This window comes from Falco peregrinus, chromosome 14 (assembly GCF_023634155.1).
Source record: "Falco peregrinus isolate bFalPer1 chromosome 14, bFalPer1.pri, whole genome shotgun sequence".
In the NCBI taxonomy this organism is placed as follows: domain Eukaryota; kingdom Metazoa; phylum Chordata; class Aves; order Falconiformes; family Falconidae; genus Falco; species Falco peregrinus.
The window spans coordinates 18,256,792-18,278,938 of NC_073734.1; positions in this window are offsets into that span (position 1 = coordinate 18,256,792).

The following is a 22,147-nucleotide window of genomic DNA, read 5'->3' on the forward strand; positions in this document are numbered from 1 at the left end:
TTTCTTTAGCTCTCGCCAGCCTCCCTCTCTTTTCTTTGTCCTGGCTCCTTTTCCTCCTCCTGATCTTGCTGCTGGGGCTGCAGTGCAGACACACATAATAAAGCCAGGCTTGGCTGGAAATGTAGCTGAGTCCCAGCAGGAGGATGTGAGGAGTGGAGTCCCGGCGGGGGAGCGCTCTGATCCCGTAGGGAGCCCCGCGCAGCCTGCGCCGATCAGACGGAGAGAGAGCCAACAGCACCGAGCCATGGACGGCCCGGGAAATACAGCGGCCGCCCGCAAAACGCGGACCGCCGCCGCGGACCGGACTCGCCGCCGCCGCGCGGAGCGGCGCGGAACCGCGCGGAGCCGCCCGCCCCGCCCGGCCGTCGGTAGCTCCGCGGCCGGTCCCGCAGCGCGCAGCCCCCCGCGGAGGCGGCTCGAGTTGCCTTGGATCTGCACCGGGGGGGGCGGGGGGGGGGGACTGTGAAATCTCCCCCCGGTGCGAACGGCTCAGCGGCCGCGGGAAAAGTTGTGGGGGCTTCTCCACACCCGCCCCGGCGCTCGGCTGCTTCGGAGGGGCTGGCAGGGCAGATTGATGTACTTTGCCTTTCCCAGCGTGTTACATTTAGCAGAGGCTGGAGTCGCCAGCACCTCTCTGCTGGGAAGGTTTCTTCTAGAAAAATCCTAAGTGTTCTAAACTTACTATCCCGCGGAGCCCTCGGTGCCAAGTTGTGAATGAAATCGCTCACGACAAACGCTCTCGATGAGTTTCTTCTCCCACTTGGACAGGGCGTGTTTGTTTTACGCAGCCTCCACGGCAGTGTGGGAGCAAGGCACCTCTCAGGCTTCACTTACCCCGACCCACACGAGGAAGCACAGCTCCGAGCATCCTCTCCCCTGCACGTGGTGGCCCCGCGCTATCATGAAGCCCAGAAGATTGTACAGCCAGACATCAAAAAAGAAGGTGTCTTGAATAGAAGGAACACAGGGTGGGTTTTTTGAGAACCTGTGAAAACAGCCCTGGCCAAAGTGCCCTGGATGTGGCCAGCCAGGGCCAGGCCCCAGGCAGAGAGAAGGGTACAGTGCTCTGCCCAGCCTGCGTGGGCTCGGAGCCAGCAGAGGGATGCAGGGGGCTGTGTGAAGGCACTGCTTCCCTGCTAACAATCTTCACCTCAAAACCATCTTCTTGCCTTTTCTTTTTTGCCCCCACACCAAAAGAAACCCAAACAACTCAGGAACAGGTTTGTCATTTGATCAAGTGAATTCAGTATAGAACAGTGATGATTTTTCTTATTGCAGCATCGCATTTGAATGGCTGTTCAGTGGTGATTTTTTGGTTTCTTAAGGTTTGACAGAAACTGTTGGGTTTAATGTCATAATAGAGGTTTACAGTTCCCTCCTACTGTATGACTCCAGATTACCACCATAGACTGGACATACAGTAAAAAATGTTTCCTGTAACACTGCAATAATCAAGACATACTTCCTCTATGTCACTGCACTAAGTATCAAGTTGGAGATTCAGAAAGGCTAACCCAGGACAAGGATGGATTGCTATAGAGCCTGTGGCCCCGGTTTTAATCCCAATAAAAATGGGGATAACTCTAGTCAACAGAGATTCCCCACTACGAAAGCCAATGTGATACCAGTTTCTATAAAGAAATAAACAGGGATGACAAGGAAAAAAAATTTTTTGTTGTGATACTGACATACTGAAAAAGGCAATCAGCATCATGGTGAATTTGGTCAGTGTGACCCTAAGTGCATATCCGTTCAGCATCAGAGTTGGATCAGGAACTGAATTACTTCTGTATCCTTGTCTTATCAGAGAGGCTTAATCCCCAGGCTATCAAATTGTTTCTGTTCTCTCACTGGCCCAATGAATATTTAATTATTCTTACAAAGCAGAACAGCTTCAGCAGGACAGATTCTCATCCCAGAATGTGCCGGCAGTTGGGCACTCTCAGAGGAGTTCAGAGACCCAAATTCAAATCCCCATGCAATCAGGCAAAGAGGGGATTTCAACCTTAGTTTTACACATTCCACTTGGCAAGTAATTTCCAGGCCCCGTGGCCACCCTGAACCCCTTTGCCATCCAGCCCTCTGCCTCCACATTTTCTATACCTTTTTGAAATTTTTAAATGACACAATTAAAATGAACCGTTTCTAAGACATTTCCCCTTTTTCCAATTCATTAAGAATTCTAGGAATTTTCTTCTTCTTTTTTTTTTTAAAAAAAACCTTTTCTCTTACCAGGGGGCCAGTGAGGTGTATTTGCAAGCCCCTACCTGGTTCGGAGCAGCTGCTGGCAAGGTGAGGAGCCCTGGTCTGAGTGTCCCAAACCTATCCCATGAAGATGGTTCAAGTTCACTCTCATGGCTGTCGTCAAAGCAGCAGCACCCTTGAAACCACTGCTTTCCATGCTGGCATCTGTTGAAAAATACCCAGTTTATAGCTAGAGATAAAGAAAGCAGGAAGGCAAGTTTGACATTAAAAAAAATGAAACACATACATAAATCTGTCTTTAAGTGTAGCGCACACATATATAATTATTAATTCATCCCTCTCTATTATCTTCAAACCCAGCAATACACAGATTTCCTCCAGGCCCTGCTCTGTAAGTACATCTCTGTTCCACAGAGTTTTTCAACACGTGCCTAAATGCTTTGCTGCTCTATTGTCACAACACATCGTTTGTGTATCTCCTCCAGATATATGTACAGGGAGTTTATGTGTAGCCTCTGGTCCTGCAGCCACTCTTGAGCAAAGAAAGCCCCGTAACCCTTCTGAGCCCCCCCAGAGAAATGCAGGATTCACCCATCCAGGCTCTCTTCCCAATGCCAGAACTTAAACTCACATTGTCATTAAAATAGATACATTTCGAAAGTGCTAATAACAAGGGAAGACTTCGTAGGCTTTATTAAAATATTTAAGGCAAATGACACCAGCCTGTGTGCTAATTTAATAAAAATACATTTAATAATTTAATTTCATTATGGTAATTTAAGAATGCAATAAAAATACATTTTTAGTCTATTATCAATCGTGTTTCCTCACACATGCCTTTCCTTTTTATTCTGGGGAAATTTTTAAAAAAGTGCAAAGCTGAGAGTGCCAAACTGCAGAGCTGTTCTCTGTGGGAGAGAACCAAGAGCCCTTCTGCAGCTCTGATGATGCCCATGTCTCATCAGGTCACTGAGGCAATTTGGATGGCAGATTCTCTGCTTGGAACCCTTTTTGGGGATGTCACTGTCCTATATTATACGTGACACAGCTCCTGTACTACACACAACGCAGCTGCCTGTGAGAGAGAACCAGTACTGAGATGCAGCGGAGATCCCTGAGCTCAGCATGACTTGTCTGAAGATGGGATTTGCTGGTGGAAGCAACCGACAGCTTCACAGCAATCCACCACCTCCTCCATCAATTTCCCATTTGACTCCCACAAGGCTGACACGAAGGCACCAAGCCCCAGTCTGGGGGGATGTGGTGGCCCCTGCCCCTCTGCTCACTGCCATGCTCCTCCTCCATGATGCCCGTGTTGGTATGAATGCATTGCCTTTTCATGTGTGGGGAACCTGATACCTGCACTGGCTTGTCATGCCAACTAACTTAAGATGATAAATTTCATTTTGCTCTGTCCTCTTCTGTGACATGCGTGCACAGTGAACATAATATTTAAAGTTTGATGACATATTCAGGAAGAGGTTACCCATAGCAATAGTAACAACAGGCTCTTTTTTTCTTTGGAAAGTGGTTACACCATTCTGCTCTCTTGGGAAATTATTCCATTCACACTGGACAGTGTCCAGAATATTAGTACTTCAGCTTGATTTTTCCCCAAACAATTGTGTTTAAGGCAGAGAGCTGGCACAGACCATGTTATTTCAGGTAGTTCCACCCTGGCAGCATTATAGGAAACCGATGGTCCAGCCTTACTCTGGGAAATGCAGGCAGGACTACCAGCTTCTCTATAACGTAAAGATTTATTGGCATTCAATACTCAGAGCAAAACCCTATACATTTCTATTTATAGACATAACTGCTTTGAAAGTGTTTCAGAATCAGTTTGAAATGAGAAGTTACGTAAAAATAGCACACTCGTGTAAAGCCAAAAATAAAAACTTCATGAAAGCTGTGGTGTTTGACAGGGACTAAAGGAGTTTAGGCACCCAAATTACAAGGCTGGCTTCGAGAAATCCAGCCTCAGTAACGATTTAAACTTTCTAAAGTAAAAAAGAGGAATATCTTCAACACATAAAAGGACTGATGTGGTGGACACCAAATGACCAGGCTCCTCCACAGGGCAGATCACTGTAATTGTGGAGCAGCCTGTAACAGAATCAACCTTAAATTAAAGAATATATCATATGCATAGACCTAATTAAGAGGTGCCGCATAATATTTAAGGGAAATGTGGCAAAATGTTAATGTCCCAGAAAAAGCCCTGCAGCATGTCTGATCGGAGGGTTTATGCGCAGCTAAAAAGACCACGCAAAATGGGAATTGACCCGTGCCAAGACTGGTGCCCATGGCACCTCCACTCTTGCCAGCCCTCGGCACAGCAGGAACCAGTCTGGCTGAGGTTTGACAGAGGTGAGAGAACACCTGAGCTCTCTAGATGTGCAAAGGAATACAGGCACATGCGGGAAACTATTAAAGGACTGGATTATTTTTTAAAAAGAGATAATGTTTCCAAAGCACACGGTATAATGCACTCATTCAGCAGAGAGTCAAATGTCACAGTGGATACAGCTGCAAGACAGTGTTGCTCTTTATTTACAGTAAAATATGTCAAATAGGGAACACAAAGGCATCGTCGGGATAAACATGGGACTGGAGCACACAAAGGCAGGCAGCATCCACAGCGCATCAGACAACCTGAATAAAAGCCCTGACTACAATACCAGCCCAGTTTCTATGGTGTTCTTGAGTTAATGCCTCCAAACACTTTACATAAATAATAACTGCCATCCCACATCTCAGTCATAAGAGAGGACTGACATAGCCTGAAATTCAGGCTACAGAGCAGCAGAAACCAGAGGCGCTCCAGAGGGAGAACGTGCACAGAAAGGAAAGGCTTCATGTGAAGAGTCATCAGTGTGTCTGCAGGCAGGATCCAGCCACAGTGCCTGAGTTTACACTTTGGGAAGTTACAGTGAAAAGGGATTGAGGTGTTATCCAAGAGCACTGAAAAACAAAGGGAAAGTTTCACTGTGAAATGCTTTTCACTATGCACAGGACTACGAGCCTGTTCCATGTGTACGCATGCCATGTGCACCAGCATTAGCATTCTTACATCTCTAAAAAGCATGGTGATTTTAAATTCTTTTTCGCTTGTGTACCGCACTTCCTTCTATCAATCATTTTTCCTCGTGTTAAAGAAGACATACAATAGTCCGAAATCGAGGCAGAGTAAGTGGTGCAGTTAGTGACACTTTTTGAAAAATACTATCATACACTGGAGCTGAATTTAGCTCAAATATCACAAAATACCCATCTGCAGAGGAATCGCACACACCCCCCCCTGTACAGTTACAGGAAAACAATCATTACTGATAACAGTGCTAAAGATACAGGCCATGCAATACCCTACAAATACAAGCAGGTATTTTTCCCTTTCCATAGTTCATGAAGCAAAGTATTCATTTTGGCCTCTGTTCCAATTAGATGCCGCAGGAAACGGTGTGGGAGTCAGGCAGAGGATCTGCACTTCATGACAAAACTGCCTTTAGCACAAAGAATTTTCCAGGCTCTGCATTTGCCTTTTAAATATTCCCATAAAAATAACTTACAGCATTATAATGTTATTTAATAACTTACAATGTTTAGTATAAGAAAGTATCACACCTCTATATTTTTATCACAGCTCAGAGAAGGTATCTCTTTGTGATCAAATTATTCTGGGTTCCTTTCTCCCTGTTGGACATGGGTCTGTACTGCTTCTCAAAGGCCATCAGGAATAAAAAATACATTCTCAATTTGAATTAGTTAAAAGAGGGTGAAGCCCCAGTGTACACAAGGTGCTCAACGGCTCTGGGGTGAGCTGGCTGGTGGAGGTACATCAGGGTCTCTCTCCAGCTGCTGGCAGCACAGGCCCCTGGCCCTCACCCTCTCCTTGATGTCAGCTCAGCTCTGCCAAGATCTGACAAGGCATTTCTGTAATGAGGATAGGTCACTGCATCTCTTTCCCCATGAGAACAGTTCACTGTGCCCACTGAGACCCCTTCTTACCAGGGTTGCGATCAAAGAGCTCATTCACTTTATGGGGCTTTGTTGCTCGGGTGGAAGCTCCCCTGTACTCAACAGGCATCTTCACTGCTGTCTGACCAGCAGCTGTGGCAAAAAACCACGATATAGGATTTATAATTTTATTTACATCTCTGCCAGAGTTGCTGACTAGGATAACGTTGAGATTCGGAGACAGAAAGTCAGCTAAAATGGCAAAGGCAGTGGACGAAGCATGGCGAGGGCCGAGGAGAGGAGAGGCGCAGTGCGAGAGCAGCACCAGGAGCTCTGCAAAGGGCTCCAGGTGTTACAGGGCAAACCATGGCAGCAGCCTTCTGGGCTGTTCATTCTCCACCGGTACAAAGCCGTTTAAGCATACTCTTTAAGCTGAATGCTGTGTACTTTTACATAACTGAAGGAGAACAAATACCCCATTAGCAGATAATTAGCACTTGGACTCAGAGTACTTATTTAAGGTATTATGGACCGACCTCCAGCATTCGGAGTGATTCATGTCCCCCATCTATTCAGGCATCCTTGTTTCTTTTTATGATTATATCAGTGCTGTGTCTCTGTGTAATGTCTATGAGATGTTCAGAATTACATTCCGAAGACAGAAGATTTCTCTTTATCCCGAGAAAAGGTTTAGCAGTGTTAATACCAGTGGGCACATCGCCTTTCCTTGCACCTTGCAGTCAAGAAGTCCCATTCACACGAGACTGGGAGCATGTCTAGAAGCATAAGGTGGATTCCCAAAGCCGTTAAGGTTGGTCCCAGCAGGGTGTTAGGAAGTGCTGGCAGGCCTCGGGGCAAATGCACCCCGGGGAACTGGACCAGGCAGCACCCACACCATAGAAACTGTCTGAAAATGCTGTATCAAAGACCTCCAAATACGAACTGGGCAGCAGTCGTCTGGACTGGTCTCCTAACAGCAGCCAAAGAGCAACCTGTCACCAGGGTCTAGGCTCTTACAAGCATTTACACAGGCAAGCACAGCTTGTCTAAAAATTCCTGTATTTCCAAAGCCTTCCACTCCACTGGTATATTCCCAATAAAATAACAGGGAGAAGACACCTCTTTCCACCTCTGTTTCCTCAAAACCCAAAAGAAAATAGTAACCCTTGACCACATTTCCAATCCTGCCAGCATTAGCCTGCCCAGCTACTACTACTGCTGCTTCTTAAAAAAGCATGCATTAAGTAGAGATGCTTACCTGTTGCACCAAAACCTTCGCCTCTCAAGACTGTCTCTACCATGAACCATGAAAACCATCACTGACAGCTTTGGCAACCAGTGGTATGAGGCCAGTGCTCACAACTGCAGTATAATGTGTCCCAGCTCAGCCCCATCCCTGCCTGACATCCCTGTCCCAGGGCAGCAGCAGTATCCCCTCTGCCTCTGCAGCCCCAGGGCTGCTCTCAGGTCCAGGAAAGCAAAGCCCAAACAGTGCCTTCATGTTAAACCAAGCAGCTTGAGGACAGGCAGCCAAACTGCTGCTGTCACCTCCTCTTCCAGCTCCTTCCCACTGCACCAAAGAAAAGGAAACTGAAACACAAATCAAGTCCTATTCTACAAAATTAATAGTTTCCACTTGCTTCTTTTCTGTGTCTGCTTTCACTCTGTAATTACGCAAAAAGACAGGGCGTACTGCGTGGTGCCATTGATTAACAAACCCCACAGCTGCACAGGCAGACCCCCAGGCAGTTTTGAAAGCGGCATTTTAAAGAAAGTTTGTTCTTTAATATTGAGATATTTATGGTCCCCCCTCTGAATTGGTGTGATAACGTGAATGAGCTTGTGGTGAGGAGCAGGTGGCGATGTGAGAACATGCAGGTTTTATTCTTGTGAAAAACTTCTATAGAAATTAATAGAAAATTATCTCCTTGCTATTGAATAATGTGGGATGATGCCAAAAACCCAGGGAAAAGATCTCATTCTCTATTAAATTTGGTAAGATTTGTCAAGTAGTTTCTATAGAATCTGCCCAGTTTTTACAGATCTCTCCGTTTCAGCTCTCCACAGGGTTTTGGAAGGGTCACGGAGTATTTCCTTATTATCAGCCCCACTGATGTCCTGTTTAAATCCTATGATTGACAGTGTTTATTCTTCTCTTATTAAGACTCCTTTCTTAGACAGAAAGGAATAAGCCTTATCAGTGAAAAGACTTACAGTCAGCTGGGCAAAATAGGAGAGGCCAGAGGATATTAAGAGAACTGGGTTTGTTTACATTTATTTTAGTTTGTTGGGTTTTTTTAAATCCTAAAGCCCATTTTTCAATGCAGCAGTGCAAATTCTCAAAATATGTATAACATATCACTTAAAAAATTGCCCTGCTGTTTATTTTATTTGGTTATCTTGCTGCACTGCCCAGTGTTATTGTTGTATCCTCCAACCAGGCACTGAATGCCCAGGGCCCCAGCATGTGGCATTTCCCAGAGGCAGGCACAAACATCCAAGAGGACTACAAAAAACTCCCACAGCTGAAGTCTGCACACTTTTCTGGGCAATCACCACTGCTGTCTTGGGGTGACCCTGTCCCGCCGTTCCAGCCTCCAGGGACTGCTGGGTGGCTCTGGTCTTTCTCAGGTCGGCACTGGCACGGGGTTGTGGCTGTGCGCTGGTGTGGCACAGCACGGCACTGCATGGCATAGCACAGCAGCACCAGGGCAGTCTGAACACTGCCATGTTGCTGCCTGGTGTGGTGGGCACAGCGAGGCAGGCTGTGGCCAGCAGCAGTGGTGGGCTGCATGCAGCACTGGACGGTTGTGCCTGCAGCTCCCGGGAGAAATCTGAGCCCAAAGTGACCATCGGCCTGTGAGCCATCTCCACTCGGGGATCTGCCTGATGCGCCATCCCGGCACGTCTTCTTGAGGGGAAAGAACGGACCCCCATGAAGACACGCCGTGGGAAAGGAGCCCGGTGCCTTTCTGAGGCTGTAGCTCTGGTGTCATGCCCAGCCCCGGGGCAGCAGCTCGGAGGGGCTCCGCGGCGGCACAGCCAGGGGCGCGGGGGCCACGCTGGGAGCAGCTGGACCGGCCACGAATTCCTGCCGGCAGCCGGGCCGGCGGGGCATAGCAACGGGAGCCGGGGGAGGAACATGAAGCAGCGGGAGCTGTGAGAAAGCGAGTGGCGCCGCGGGATAAGGCGGGGGCTCGGGCGGGGGGGCGGAGGGAGGGGGCGAGCGGAGGGGGCAGGGGCAGCCCGGGGTCCCCTGCTGCCAGCCGGGCGCGGGAGCCTCTCGGAACCGAGCCGTACGCCATCCGAACTGGCCGGTTTGCGGCGCCGCTTTGATTTACGCCAGCCCGCACCTGGGCTCCGTCCCCTCCGCGCAACCCAGCGCCTCTTCCGAGCACAAAGGAGGCCGGGGGTCGAGCAGCGCACCCGCCGGCTCCGTTTGGGAAGCCCGGACGTTACCGACGCATTCCCAAGGAAAGCGGCTGGGGCCGAGAGCACGTGACAGTGCTGGCGGCCCTGAGCGCCAGCCCGGCATCCGCCGCCAGCCTCGGCCCCACGGGGGGCTTTGCCTTTGCTTTGTGCGGGGGGCAGCCACGGTGGCCCCCGGCTCCGGCTGAGCTGGCCGGGGCGGGACGCTGCCTCCGAATGACCGAAGGTGGCCCCTGGAGAGCCTGGTCGCACATGCACGCTCGCTGCCGCCAGCCCCGCAGCGGGAGTCGGGGTCCGCCTGCTGCTTTCCCCACCAAATCCCACCACTCCCAGCCTGAGGCACAGATGAAGTGTTGTGTCCCCGTCGAACAACACACACACACACCCCCCCCCGGCCTCCCATTTTTGGGCTACCAGCCTTTCACAACCCCACTTTCTTGGCCAAGGATTTGTAACGACATCATTCTGAGGCGCAGACCACAGGGGCTGCAGTGCTCGGCCCCGTGTACACAGATTGCTTTTGAAGTGCTGTGGCACCAGGGCAGCTCCTCTCCCTGGCACAGCCACCGCTGTTTTGCACAGGGTCCAGCTCCCAAGATGATCCAGCCCTTGCTAGAGGCAGTCATTGCTCTGCCACTGGATTTCATGTCAGAAAAGATGTTTTACTGCACGTGAGTGTTGTTCCGCTGCGTGAAGAAAATGTTAATCAAACTGCAGAGGAGACACAATAGCTGTACACATATATTAAATATCTAGTTGCTGCACGATAAATAATTAATAAAGTTAATCTATTTCATCATATTCTGCTCAAGTCATACCCTTGCAACCAATCAATAGCAATAAGACATAACATTTGTATGAGGTTTCGCTTTCTCCAAGTGCTGTGTAATCATTAACCAACAGCTGAGTACTCCCGATACCGCAGGCCAGTGAAAACTGGGAAGTTTTGATTACTTGAACAATTCTGCTTTTAGTTTGTGAAATGCTCCCAAAGTACCCTGACATATCTAGCAGCACATAGGCTGGGGTTTCCCAATGAAGGTAGGGAAGCTTATTGCCCAGTTCCTGTTGACTTTCAGAGGAAACAAATTCCCAGTGAATTCAGGCATTTTGAAAACCTCAGCCTTCATATTTTGAAAGCTACACATACACAGCACCAGGTTTTTAACACTTTCCTAATTTTAGCCATGAACATGGTCCTCTCCTATATAAGAAAGCAAAAAGATGAAAAAACCTAGCTTAGGAACAGCAGAAGATTGCTTAATTGTGTAATTTACAAAACTTGTACAAAGTTTGCAAAACCATCCCTGCTATTTCTGTTTCAGCACTAGCAATCATCTGCACCTGAAAGAGCTCTTGACTTGAGGCTACCACAGGGCTGTGAGTCATTTCAGAGAGCAGCAACAATTGTCCAGCTTTCCTCAGGAGTTATATTAAAACGATTCCTAACACACAGAAGTTTGTTTCTTCTCCAGTGGTTTGGAGAGGGAGATTTGTCCCCTGCAGGATGAGACATGGAGCGTGGTACTGGCCCTCCTCCCAGGTCTCAACTTTCCCTGGGTGGACACACACACAAGGGCAGGAGCATTAGCCCCTTGGAGGCCGTGACTGAGCTGAAGCCAAGACACTGAATTTTCCTGCAGGCCACCTCCTTCCAGCTGGTCCATACTGCCCACGGCCACAGCTGCCCCCAGGATTTCAGTGGGGTCAGCCAAGCCTGCTGGCTGCCGCCTCAGTCACTTGCCATAGCAGGAGGAAAAAGATGGGTTCTACCTCCAAGGGTCCCTGGCACTAGCCCTGGGATGGCCACGGAGGTCTGCCTGTGGGTTTTGTCCCCCTGTTCTCTGTTCTGGGGGAGCCATGCATGCCATCCAGCACCACCACCCTGCCTCAGTGCTCCTGTCCTGGTCAGGGTGGCATCAGGGCTGGTGGATTGCTCCCAGGCACTCTCTGCAGCTCCTCTGACTCCTGGGAGCTACTGACCTCTGGGTAAACAAGTGAGCAGTTTACAGACCCATCATGCTGTGACTTCAGTGAGATCCCAACACACTTGGGTGGTCTCAGGGGGGTGCAAGCCCCAGCCCTGCTGGCATCCCCTGCACCCAGCACCTGTGGGCTGTGATGATGAGCCGTGTGTCCCTCAGAAGCACAAGACCTCACATCAGGAAGAAAAAAACCTGAAAATTATGGAAAAGGCCTGGACACCATCAGAGACCAAGCCATGGAAAGAGCTGGCAAAGAGTTAGTTACTCAATATTTTAAGACCAAATAAGCCTGACACTTCAGAGGGCTCTGGTCCATCATTTTTGTTCAAATTGCATGTACATCCTCTGATATATACCTCCGCAGCCATAAACACAAAACATGAGAGGGACAGAGAAAGAAAAATCTTGCTGAACAAGGGAGTTACATACTGTAGGAATGCAGGAGCCTGTGATCTGTGTTATTTCTTTGCTTAAGGCCACCTAGCAACAGCACATAGGTTAATCCTCCACAGACTGAACAGACAGCATCAGCCAACAGGAAAACAAAACATCCCCACTAGAAAAAAAATCAGAAGAAGAATTACCCATTTGCAAGAGGGTTGTAGGAACAGGCAGCAACAAATAAGAAAGAGGTATACATGATACTCCTGCAAAAGGAAGATTTCCCTGTAAATAGAGTTATTGTCCAGCTTTTTATTAAAAACACAAAAAGAGCTTTACAACATTTACAGAAAACCTCTGTGGGAGCTGCAGGAGCCCTGCTCCACAGGGAGCTGGGGGGGATGAGCTGGACTGTGGTCAAGGCTGGTTGCCATCTTAGAGAGCACCTTTAAATGATAAGTAGAGCATCCTCTAAAATGATAAATAAACCTCTGGAGTTGTAACCCTTCTGCCAGGGGTTACCAGCACCTGCAAGGGCAAGTTCAGATCTCTACGAGCATCTCTTGGACATTAAGACACACCATCACCTTAAAGCCATTGTTTGCAGCGGCTCAGCCCTCCTTTTGTAACTCTGCCAGGCTCCCCCCTCACCAGAACATTCTGCTAAAGGGGCCTGGAAATACAGAATTTACTCACCAGGAGATCCCCACTGTGCCAGGCCTGCCCCGCGCAGCTGCTGTGCCCTGGAGAAGACACCCTGTGGGGCTCGCTGGCCCCAACACCTGCTGTGCCTGTAGTGCCTTTGCTTTGACAGCACACAGGGTGGCCCTGGCAAAGCTGCCGCCCAGGAGTCATGCTGTCTCCCCAGCATTGCCCCTGCCTGTGCTGCTCCTCCCAGTCCCCCAAGGGGTAGCCAGCAGGGATGGGATTTTGGAGGAAAATGTGATGGGAGGCCACTGCTCCTTGCCAGCCTGCTGCAGCATGCTGCCTGCCTTCCTCACTGCCAGCCTTCCCTGCTGCCCCAAGCTGAGCGTCACCTGCTGCTCACCAGTGCCAGCACCGCCAGCACTGTCCCCAGGGAAGCTTCTGACCCAGCTTTTCTGAGGGTTCTTTGCCACACGGCACACCTTCCCATGCTTGCTAAGGGATGGTGGCCAACATGGTGCCACATATACCTGCGCGTCTGGGATATGATTTATTAAGGGGTTTATCGTTGCTCCTTTTCTGCTGTTCGCCAACAGATGGTAGCAGCACCGCTGCTGTCACGCCGGGCCAGGAGCTGCTCGCAGAAGGATGACTTCTGCTCTGAAACCTTTCCTATCTGATGAAAAGTCATGCTTGCCCTTCCCCTTGCACCTCACTAGCTGCATTTCCAGAGCCAGCTCAGAGAGCAAAGTGAGTATCTCACAGCACAGCGTATTCTCAGTTCGAGGCTCTGGGGAGGGACAGGGGCAGCTGATGGGGTTGTGACCCTGTTCACTAAGGCTGGTGAATCAAAATGTACTCAAGTACACCAGCAATGCCTGGCCTGGATGCCCCAAACCTCCTGGGCTGTGTGGGGCTGCAGCAGTGCATCCTGCCTGGCTCTGCCTACAACAAGCCATTCCCAAATGGTGAACAACACCCAGCTTGAAGACAGGCACCAGCTAGGCCGAAATTAATTAATTCATGTATTATTTATGAATTTAATTATTGGGCAAAATCCAAGCATTTCATGCCACTGGCTGCACTGGCCACTTGCACCGGATGGGGTCCCGAGATGCTTGCTGCCTTTACTGGGTGAGCGCTGAAGCCAGCTGGAGCTTTGCCTAGGCAAGGTCTGGCTAAGATGGAGCTAAGTATAGACCTCAGGATTTGGTCTGCGGCGAAGCAGCTCTGCAGAAGAAAAACAAACAAACAACAACTCCGCTCTAGAGGCTTCCCCTAATTCTGTAAAGTGCTTTGAGGTTAGCGAGCAGCTCTGTGTAATCAATAACACCGTTAACAAAAAGGTGGCCGAATGGCAGCTACCTCTGATTAAAATAGAGCCCTTGGTGTATTGCAGCAAACAGCCATGTAGTCATTTCTCTGATCAGAAGCAGGTCTTTCCTAGTGTCATATAATTCATGTTAAAATCACTGCAATAAGGCAGACTTCCTTGCAGCTGTTCAGAAGTCTTTGGAGGCTGCCATTATACTTCACCTTTTTAATGCTTTATGTATTACAGCTTTATTTTCACCTAAGGCTGTGATCCTAAGCTTCCTCACAGCCTTATCTACAACTCATATTTCAAAGCCTAATTTTCCTGCCCCCAAATGTAGAATAAAATAGCTTGCAAAAAAGGCTGCAAGGAAGCTGCAAGTTCTGCGGTTTTATACCCCTTCTCCATCAGATCTGCATAGGTACTATTCCTCACGGACCCAAAAACTTCCTGAAGAAGTACTGTAGCTAGAAGGTATTTCTTGACCTGGCATACACTCTGTCCACTCTAGCTGGTGGAAAGATTATGACATTTTAGTTGGACTGAAAGCAAGATATCACTATAATTGGAGCCCAAGTGCCTGCATGAGCCCAAAAGCTAGGAACTGCTGGAAATCCTCGACAGCCACCAGCAGCCTCAGTGCCCAAACATGCCTATGCCCCTGCATGGAGGTGATACACACCCCTCCTCTCTGCTTGTGCTGCAGCCACTGGTTGTCTTCCAGAAATACAAGGTTTTGTAAAGGAAGGATGCCTAGGCCCGTCCAGGTTTCCACCTCCCCTGCAGTGCATGAGCAGCAGTACGAGGAACCATAAGAATATCCCAGGTCATCCCAGCACAAGCTGAAGTCTGCCTTTGAGAGCACATGTTCCTCATCACAAAATGACTCTCTGCTGCAGCGCTGGCAGTGATCTCTTGCTCTGCTGAGCTGCTGTCCCCTTCTCCTGTGCCTGGCCAGCTGGACAAGCCTACCATGGCTGTGTGTGCACAGTGGCCCTGTGGTGGGCACAGCATCTCAGGTCTACACGCTGGCTGGTTTTGTACCACTGTCTGGTAGGACGTAAACAAAGCACTGACTTCCACCACCTCCATTAATGTAGGCAGGGGCCCTTGGTTGGAAAAGACAGGCATGCTGGAGGAATGCAAATGGTGGGATTATTTATTATTCACGTAGATGCTCAGCCCATAGCATGTCGCCTGGCTCCATGTAATCGTACAAATCACTCAGCTGAGTCAGTGATCTAGCTGTAGACCCCGCAGCTCAGGGACTCGAATGATCCCAGAAGGACCATGTTCAAACATTCATGCCCAGATGACACTTGCTCCCATGCATACTTTTTAAATCTTTGCCAGACACTATGAGAGATCATTTTGTGTATGTCACATATAAAATAAGATCTCGGTTTTACCAGGAAGCCCACATTGAAGAATCTTCAGGAAAACAAGGCACCACTACAATATAACAGTCTGAATGCTTAGCAGAGATTGTCTTTAAAGGTCAAAGCAAACCTCCCTTGCATAACATGCTTTTTTTCCTAGGTCAGTACAAATCCAAGCTCCGAGGTAGCCAAGTGCTCCCCCTTCCTAATAGCCATCTGTTAATAGAGCAACACGCAGCTCTCCCTGCTCTGGCCATCCCCACTGTGAAGGGCTTATCGCATTACTGCTGCTCTGGGAAATCTTGACTCCTGACATCGGCGCTATGAAGGCGGCTGTTGATGAAGCACTGTCACTTTACAGTGCAGCTCAGCAAAAGCTTTGGCTTCGTTTCTTACCTGTAACACCATAAAAGCTCAATAGGCAAACAGCCCCATGTCAGGGCAAGGAACCAGCTTTGCCAAGTGATTTTGTTGGCAACAGTCTTCATTTATGCCTGTGCAAGGGACAGGAGACCAGGACCTCCTTCGCCCTCTGTGGCTGCTGTACCAAGGTCCCCCTTTGCATTGCTGTCTGGTTGGTGCTATTCACGGTGCAGGTGCTCACACAGACATTACTGGTGGGCTGTGCAGGTCATTCATTGTCCTAAGAAAAGGAGTATTTTTGAAAATACTACAATGAACCAAGGAAGCAGAAGGACAATTTTAAGTGGTTGTGTTGGGCACAGGCATCGTGGGGGACACCCAAGCACTCTTTCTGCTGCAAGCTGCTGGTTTGAAACCACTGAGCAAGTTCCTGGCCCCGACTAAAGGCAGTGGCACAACTGGGGTTTGCTTTGGTCAGGTGGCCGGCACAGCACCGGAGCTTGCTTGGAGGCTAAGGTAATAATAAACACATATTTTACTTATAATAAAAATAAGCACATAATTTGGCTTATGTGACTGATCTCCTTCAGCATCAGGATTGCTAAAGAGAAAAAATAATGTAAAAATCAGGCACTTGAAAGATGGACTTTTTGATGTATGCGATTCATTGAGGCAGAGCTGAGAATAGCATGTGTGACCCCAAGAGACATCCCATCCTTTACTGTTGGCCTCCTCCCCAGGGTCTCTCACCTCCCCTTGGTCCACATCTCCCCTCACATCCCAGCAGAGCTGCAAACCTGCACCCCACTGCCAGGCATAGCCAGGCCACGCTCTGCTCGATACCTGTGGACAGCCTCCAGCCCACCTGCACAGAAACCACAAAGGGAAAGCACACAAAATAACCAGTAAGAAACCACTTTGCATTTTTGTACCAGTTTTCATCTGAACAAAGCATTTTGCAAGCCATACTGAATTCGTCTAACAAAGCTTTCATTTCTTAATTAATTAAGAAAAGTCTGCTTTATGATCTCATAATTGAAATCAAGTTGTAAGATATTGACTATATTAACTTTTTTCTATTTTGTGAGAAAATGAATACAAAAGAATATTATAAACTTCAGTCTGTACTAGTGGGAAAGGAAGGAAATCCACTTCCTCAATATAATAAGCTAATTTCTGCTTAAACATTTTCCAGTCATGCCATCCAGCAGGAATACTCTGTGAATTTGAAGCCAGAATGAGGTCCCTGCCCTGGGAATGCAGTACATCATTTTGGGAAGAAAGCGGCCTGGAAGCTCTGATCTGCAGCCAACACTCATCCTACAGTGACGGGGTGGCCCAGGAACAGACCTGCCCAAGCAACTGGGGACCAAAGTCAAACAGTACCAATCCCCAGTTAGCATAAATAATTGGGTTTCCAACATGAAGGCCCCCACAGTGACTTTTCCATTGAGGAACTACATGCTACTAAGAAAATTAAAGGTTGAAAGTTCATTACTGGGACAAGTAGAGCACGAACTTTTGCAAAATGCCTCATCGATTAGCATCATCTCTTGACCTAAAACAGAAACTCTAAGGAAAGCTGATAGGAAGCTGATTCCTGCTGGGGTTTATTGCTATTAAGTATTATTATTATTATTATTATTGATTTTGAATCATTATTTTCCTTTATTTAAGAAAAAAAAAAACAGATGAGGAAAGAAAGAAAGAGAAGTTCAATGGGCTTTCCATCAGCCTGGCTCCAGGTGAGGCTATTCATAATGCAAGGAAAAATAGAGTTGCACATACAGAAGCTATTAATACTTCCTTTCTAATTAAATTCCACAAGAAATTGTGCAGGATATTTCTGTCCCCATACTCATTCTAGTCCCATCATCTTTTGATTAACTATCCTCATGCACTAGGAATTAAGGTGTGACCTCTAACTTTTTTGAGAGAGATGTGCTGTTTTTAATATTAACAGCTCCATCTTTTCATTGTTCCTTGAGCAGGGTTGGGAGGAGAAATATAATTACACACAATGGGGGTATAATTCATACATTAAAAGTGACATTAAAATGATAGGTAGCAAAATATAACAATATAACAGCTTGTCTGTCACTCCTTTATGGATTGCTGGCACCCTCCAACCCCATTACAAACACATCCCTGGAGGGAGTGCAGCAGGAAGACGTGAGCGAGATTAACGCCAGAGGAGACCTCATGGTGCTCGGTGCCGTGGGGCTCCCTCGGCAGGGATATCCGATTTAAATGCCTGTCAGGTCTCTGCTTCCCATGGGCGCCACGTCCATGAGCTGGCTGCCACAGCCCACACCACTGGCACCCGTGGGTCTTGCTCTCCCAACAAGGAACCGCCCCAACATTGCAGATTCCTGAAGCAGAGTCCCAGTGCTCCCATTAGGAGATAACATTATACAGTTCGATGTATCTGGGGCATGGGAGGCCCTCCTACATAGCACACAGGGCTCCCCACAATGTTGCCTCTTTCCCCCAAAAATGAGCTGGCCCTGGCAGCGAGGAAGCCAAGCACCCATTAGCAGGGAGGCACATGGAAAGGGCTGTTTGAACGGATCCAGGCTGTGGATACCAGCCGCCGTGGGGCAGGGGGTGCCCAGGCTCAGCTGTGGCTCTGCCACAGTGACACGCCTGGCCTGGCAAGTTGCTGGGGCTTTGCCTGCCTGTGGAAGCTGCAGCCCAGTTTCACTTACACTGCTTGTACATGGCTGCAGAGAAACTGGTGCAAAGCCCCGTACATGCAAATTTGGGGATATTTTTCTGTTTAGCTGCAGGGTACCCCCTGTCAGCATAACCTAAATGCAAAATCCTGTCTGGAAACTGAATTAGGGCATCACCTGCTGAATGCACCAATGTCCAGCATCCTTCCCCTCCACATGGCTGCTGGGCACCTCTCCAGGGTTCCCGCACTGGCTCACAAGCAGACGGGTTTGTACACAGCTCCAGCCAGCCAACCCATTTGGGCTGAAGTGAATTAGAAAACATCCACGCAGGTGGGAGCTACCCCCTCTGAGCAGGCAGGCACAGCCCCCTCACATGCCCAGCTGGCTCCAGAGGATGCTGCTGCCCATGGGCAGGCAAACTCCAGCTCAAACTGTTTCAGTGTACAGCTTCCTGAGCTTTCTTCTGAGCACAAGCACTTTGGTCAATGATTGCCATGCTTTATGTAGTATGAAAATCAAATTGACTTAAACATATGCTTATATGAAATTGTAACTGACTCCTTGGTTAATCCGCACAAGCGGAAATCTGTGATCACTTCTCTCTCAATAACCTTCTTGCAACACCAGGGCCACACCGTATTACCCGCTTGAGCTTTGCAAAGTCCTGATCTTCCCCTTCCTCAAACACAAACAGTAAACATTGCTTCTGACAGCAATCAGCTACTGTTCAATTAAAATTTTTTTCAAGTCTAGTTTGAGACCTGAAGATACTGATGGATTAAATACAAGTGTAAAAACATCAGTGGAAAATGCATCCAGGGCTGTTACACAGGGAGTCTGAAAAAGACACAGATTGATGTGAGAAGGAAGGTGAAAATCCAGAAGGATCCAGCCTGAAACTTTAACATAGCAGCCAGCAGAAGTCCAGCAGCAGGAGCTTCACTGGACTCACAATATTCTAGTTAAAATATGCAAATTGCTCATTTTTGCTTGGATAGCAAAATGTGTATTTTAAGATAGGCCTGTTTTGGAGAGCATCAGCTCTTCCTGCTCCCTAATTTTACACCCACAAGTCTCATTTAGACAAAATAAACAGGGAGGTGAGACCATCGGGGGTCCTGCTGCAGCAGTTTCCTTGCCCTGTCACCCTGCAAATTTTATTGCAGGATTTTTGCCATCGTTGTATTTGTTTTCAGGAAAATGGACAATGGGAGGCCTCCATGCCTGAGGTGCACACTTTGCTCTCTCCAAACCATTCCAAGTCACTGCCCTGCACCTTGGGCCCAGCATTACAGCCTATTTCTCAGTGCACAGGGCTGGTTTCATGGTTTCATCCCAGCTTCTTTTTTTTTTTTTTTTCTTTTTCCTTTTTAAACAGGGTATTTTAGTCCATCCTTTAGCACTCCTCACCATATAAACATAAGGAATTAACTGACACCAGAAGCAAGGTTTTACTGCATTAATTACAGCAGCCCCAGTTCTTTTGGAGCTGCATGGAGCACTGCGCATCACAGCAGCCCCTGTGGAAAACAGATCACTGACACCGCTCTGTGCTTTCTCAGGCTACGGCACCAAAAGCAACCCGAAGGAATTAGGTTTTCTTGATGTCTAAAATTAACTGGAAAAAATAGTACTTGCCATGGTGGCTACCCCAAGTAAAAGCATCGGATGCTTTTTGCAGCAGAAATTTGAACCAGTTTGAACTGTAAGATCCACATCAAGGAAACCCACTGTTGCTGCAGCGCAACAGCCTGCCCAAATGGCAGGACAGGGGTGACTGATTCAGCGCCCACCCCTTCCCTGGGACCCCCATCCCATGTGAAGTCCCGCTTTTACTCTTGACTTGTCCTGCAGGCCAGGGCCAAGCACCCTCCTCAAAACAGAGAATGAACCTCAGTCCTCAAGCACAGTCAGTATAAAATAAAGTAACTTTCAATATCACCATAACTTTCAAGTCAGTTGGCAAACTGTGGTTATACAGATTACGCTTCAGGCAGCACAAACACAGAAACTAAAATGACTTTTTACCATACCACATTGTAATAAATGGATGTCACGTTAATTTCTGGAAACCCACAGAATGGTAAGTGTAAGCCTGAAAAATAATGCAGTCCTGGAAAATGTAGGACAGTTGCGATGTGAGGTTAAATTTTGTGACTTATAGCCAGCTGTAGTGTTATGCAGTCTTTGAGTTACATTCTATTTTCCTTAGGCTGCTGGCTACTGAAGTTTGCTTCCTTGTTGGCCAAAAAGGTAAAAGGAGGGTGGCTCTCATCTTGAACCTTTCTGGGAGTAAGCTGGTTTTTAAACAACAAAAATTTAAAACATTTGGGTGTACATTTATCCCGAAGTATTTGTTCTTTTTCTCCATGCAGTCATACAACTAGCATTTCACACTCCTGAATCCTTCACAGCCTGAAGAAAGACTATTTAACAATACTCATACTATGGGTAGACCTTCAAAGTGCCATACCATCCGGTGCTGGTACCCCAGGAAGCCCTATGCAATGGGCAGCCCAGTATGATTGCACAGAATAGAGAGTAACAAACTAGAAAATCACTCCAACACCCAGCTTTAAGAAGCTTTTTTACATTAAAGGCTAAATCTGTCTATCTACCTAGTAATTATGCCAAGATTATCACCATGGCACTCACAAAAACTGGTAGATAGGAAGTCCTTGGTAAATTTTATATACAAAAAAATATAATTTTTATTTTTATTTTATTTTTATTTAATATTAAATAATTAATAATTTATATAGTTAAGATATTTTTGAGCCTTACGCTTCCACTCCCTATGAAGCCTTTACCTGGATATGCACATTTTCACGTTTTATTGTTAACATAAGATTTAAGGGCATATCTAAGGGTTTAGGCAGTGGAACTAGAAAGCTCTCCATGGACCATGAGTTGTTAGCTGCAGCTTACAGCAGCTGAACACTGAGCCTTTGGAGTAAAAACCAGGGGATTTGGTTTATTCAGGGTGGCCCACAAGTGCCAGGGGGAAGCAGTACCATGGTGTGCAGGTCTGGCATCCCTGCATCAGCCCCAGGGGTTCTGTGGTCATGCGGTGTCCTGGGCACCTAGAGTTGCTGTATCATCACCATGCCAGCATGTCATTCCATAACTTTATTTATTAAATAGCTTTTTTGCATTTATTCTTTTCGCACATCCTAACATCCTGAAATGACTTGGGAGGACTATTCAACATAGGTGGCTTGGCAGAAAATAAAAGCTAGAAAAGAAGATACAATGCTGTCTTTTTCCGAGACAGCCCTGGGTCAACCTCGACACTTGGTCATTCGGGGGTTTTACTCTACACCTTCCATTGCAACCATCAGCCACCACTCCAGCATGGTCAGGCTGTTCACCCATGCACTTGTGAGAGCAATTTCAGTGCACAGATTTAAGGGCTGCTTTTGAAAACAGGTCTGGCAAGACTGACATGTAATCTCCACAGCAGGGCCAGGCAAAGCTCTTGCAAGCTACTGACAAGCACAAGCATTAGGCTAAATATCTTACAAACGCAATTTAAATACATCAGGGTTTCTGTGCAAGTAGACAGTGCTGGAGCACAAATTGCAGAGAGGCAGAGGTGGATGCAGGCTGCAGGCTTTGTACCTACACGATGCCCCACTCCCTTCGGAGGGGACCAGATTCATTTCATCTCTGTGCAGCTCTGAGAAGCTGGCTCTGATGTTAGTACCATCAGCCACAGACAAGGCTGGGTCCCCTCGGTCCCTGGTGGTGCAGGGCAGCAGCTAGCAAGCAGCCAGGGAGTGGGAGGGTGCGGGTCCAGCTCCAACCAGG